The following is a 3912-nucleotide window of genomic DNA, read 5'->3' on the forward strand; positions in this document are numbered from 1 at the left end:
GTTAATTTTAGTGAAAATTATAGAACCACACAACTCATCAAGCATATTGTCTAACCTAGGGATATGGTGACAATATCTTATAGTAATATTATTGATGGCTCTACAATCAACTCACATATACCAACTACCGTCTTTCTTAGGAACCAAAAGAACAACAACATCACAAGGACTAAGGCTTTCTCGTACGTACTCGTGATCCAACCGATCTTTGACTTGTCACTGAATTTCCTTAATCTCTTCCGGGTTGGTCCTATATGTAGCACGGTTTGGCAAAGTTGCTCCTGGAATCAAATCACTTTGATGCTCAATCCCTTGAATAGGTGGTAATCCTGGGGGTACCTCAACTGGAAATACATCCATAAACTCCTGCAAAAGGCTAGCAACAGTAGGAGGCACAAAGCTAGATATATTCTCTAGTGAAACTAAGGCCTCTTTGCATATCAAAGCATAGCATGACAACTCATTAGCATAAATTTTAGCAAGGTCAGATTTAGTAGCAAGCATAACACATCCTTTCAGTCTAATTCCATCGGACTTAGAAGTTGTTGTTGCTTTCTCCTTTTTGGGTGGAAAAACTTTTTCTGCTACTTGCTGATTTTCAGATTCATTCTCGAACTCTTTTCTCTTATTTTTGGCTATCTCTTGTTCATATTTCACAATTTCAGCAGGGGTTAAAGGTAGAAAAGTTATTTTCTTTCCTTTATGCATAAGAGTGTACTTATTACTTCTACCATAATGTGTTGTGCATTAGTATAAAACTCCCATTGTCGTCCTAGCAAAAGAGAGCATGCTTGCATGGGAACTACACCGAAATCAGCACAATCATGATATGAACCAATATAAAAATGCACTCTAGCTATTTGCATAATTTCACCTTACCACTGTTATTGAACCTTTGAATATGATAAGGGTGAGGATGGTTTCTTGTCGGCAAGGCAAGCTTGTTGATCATATTTGAACTTACCAAGTTGTTGTAGCTTCCTCCATCAATAATGACTCGAACAAGATAATCCTTGACTATGAGGAACATCTGAAACAAATTATGGTGTTGTAGCTATTCCGCTTGCTCCATTTGAGTGCTTAACACTTACTCCACAATGAGGGTCCAATAATCCTCCGTGGCAGTGGCATCGAACACTTCCTCATGGTCGATATCCGTCTCACGTCCATCCTCATCACCTGCATGGTTAGTTGCAAGAGTATATTCATCCCCAACATCACTAGCACTTACATATCCATCGTCTTCTATTAGAATGTACGCTCGCTGACTTGGGCAATCCTTTATGATGTGGCCCATTCCCTTGCATCGGTGGCATACAATCCCGGTCGATCGGGATAATTTGTAGCTCCTGATAATATTCTTCTACGGATCTATCACCTTGGTTTAAGCGCTACAATTTCTTATGGAAATCACGTTTAAAAGAGAGTGGAACAAATCTGTTAATAGCTTGTCGATGATCATCCAACAACAATGTGAGTTCTTCCCTCAAAATACACACTTCCGCATCCGATGTTTCACCTACCATGGTTAGTAGTAGATAGAAGATAACAAAAGATATTATCCCTATCAACTACTAGGTGGTGGAAAGTGAAGTGGAGTCACACACTCTCAAGCGCCTTACCACGCTCTTACAAGTGTTCTTACCAAATACAGCAGTTGGCACAACCGGTGGATGGTTCGTGATACCTTATCGGGTGTGAGTGAGGTAGTTACAAGGGGAGAAACTGTTTTGATCAAGAGAAGGTGTAGCTTGGACATGCAATATTTAGTAGTAAGGAATAACAATAATTGAAATCAGATTAGCAAAGCTGAATAAAAGTCCACAGTACTTGTCACAGTTGCTAGCCCAAACACGTTCCTAGAACTAGCTCAAGCAAGCCAAAAACTATAACAAACATAAGCACAATGGAACAAAATGCGCAATGCAAACCTGATATATATTTTTTCTTTTTAATTCTCCCTCTTTTTTGCACTCTTTGCTTCTTTTTTTTGGCACTCTTTGCTTCTTCCTTTCTTTACTTTACTTTTTTTTTTGCGAATGTGATACAAAATCAAAACTCTTCTACTACCTTTTTTATGACTAGTGAGGTGCGTGGGTCAGAAACTTTTTCCGGAGAGTAGGGGCATAAAGGTGGTTAGATCCAAGAAGGTGGCCGACTTCGACTAGGTGGTCGGTTCTGAGAAGGTGGGCGAATGCGAATAGATGGTCGCGGCGACTAGGTGGTCGGACCCAAGTGGGTGGTCGGAGTACCTGATCGGACCCCAAGTGGGTGGTCGGAGAGATTGGTCGGGACCCCAAGTGGGTGGTCAGAGTGACCGGTCAGGATCCCGAGTGGGTGGTCAGATCGACTGGTCAGGACACCGAGTGCATGGTTGGATCGACTGGTCGTGATCCCGAGCAGGGACACAAACTCGGCTATAGCAGACTAGGGCAAGCCGAGTAACTCAACGACTAAATTAGCAAAGACTCAACGCTAGAAACTAGAATACGATGACTCGACCAGCAACAAAGACACCAACGATGGACTCAAAGTCAACAACGTGAAAATTGAAAACGAAATCGCGAAGGGCACAAAGTGGTTTGGATAGTGAAAAATTAAGATCTAAATCCTTTTTTTGTGGGGTAATTTTCTGGACTCTAGGTAATGAAACTCGACGAAACAAAAGGGATAACTAAGATTACCAAATGGGCAACCGAGGCTCTGATACCACATTATGAACATTTGCCCAATCTTCCAAATGTAATATGATAAGTCGATTGGTGGAGTTTTGTCACACCCGGTTTTAGAAAGGGACAAAACCAGATGTAAACCATATGTATGATAGGATCAAATTTCGTATATGCAACGACTTCATCAGTGTATCACACGTAGTGTCATTATTACAACGTTTAACTAGAATAAGTAAAGAAAGACCTCAAAGTCTTAAACAAAAGCACACAGACTAGACACCACGAAGCTCCAACTTCCACAGGCAATTGACTAGGGGAAAACGCCAGCCTAGCAGTCTTCATCTTCATCAATGAAGAAGTCTGGATCTCCTTCAATGTCTGAGCAGCGCTTGGAGGACATTTGGATAAAAACAGCAAGTATGAGTACAACTTGTACTCCGCAAATGTGGGAAGATAAAATACCATGCGAGCTTAAACAAAGGAACAAGCTGTAACAGTTTAAATTTGCATAAAAGCCAACTATACTAACGAAGTATTATAAAAAACATCCTACTTGTCTAGGTGAATCATCAGTAGACCTCCAACTCCTAGAAACATTTCCACATGTTTTCCAACCACCTGAATCCCACATTAGGCTCCCAAACTGACCAAACCAACCCAAACCCATCCAACTAATCATGTGAGGATCCAAGTCTCTCATATCCGTGAGCACGGCTGATATATCAGATTTTACACTCTGCAGAGGTTATCCAGATTTCCCCACGAGTTGTTATCTTCCTTGTTGCCGTGTTTGCGAAACACTTAACACACGTTAGTGGTGTGTCGCCCGAAAAGTCACTATAAAGCTGTTACAAAGTTTCATCTAGTATGTGCATGCCCGCTAGGTTTCACCACCGTCAAAGTGGCATTCACACCACCCAGAAGCCCCCTTTTGTGCCTTGTATCTCCGGAATGTTTTCACCCTTCCCTTCCACTAGAACTCTCATACCACTAACCAAATGGTTCTGGCCTTTGCTGTCCCCACACATCCACTCTTTCGTTTGGCACGCACAAAACTGAAATCCACTAATTAATAGGCCAGGCCTATCCCATACCAGGTCTCGTGGTTGGTACGGTATTTCTTGGGTTGTCGCTCCATAAACCGGTCCTTACTTAGGTTACTTGAGCAAACACCAAACCAAAAACATAACTTCATCATCAACAACACTACTCTGCTCAAGGCCTAAGGTTCCAAGTTGCT

This window comes from Phragmites australis, chromosome 14 (genome assembly GCF_958298935.1).
Source record: "Phragmites australis chromosome 14, lpPhrAust1.1, whole genome shotgun sequence".
Classification (NCBI taxonomy): domain Eukaryota; kingdom Viridiplantae; phylum Streptophyta; class Magnoliopsida; order Poales; family Poaceae; genus Phragmites; species Phragmites australis.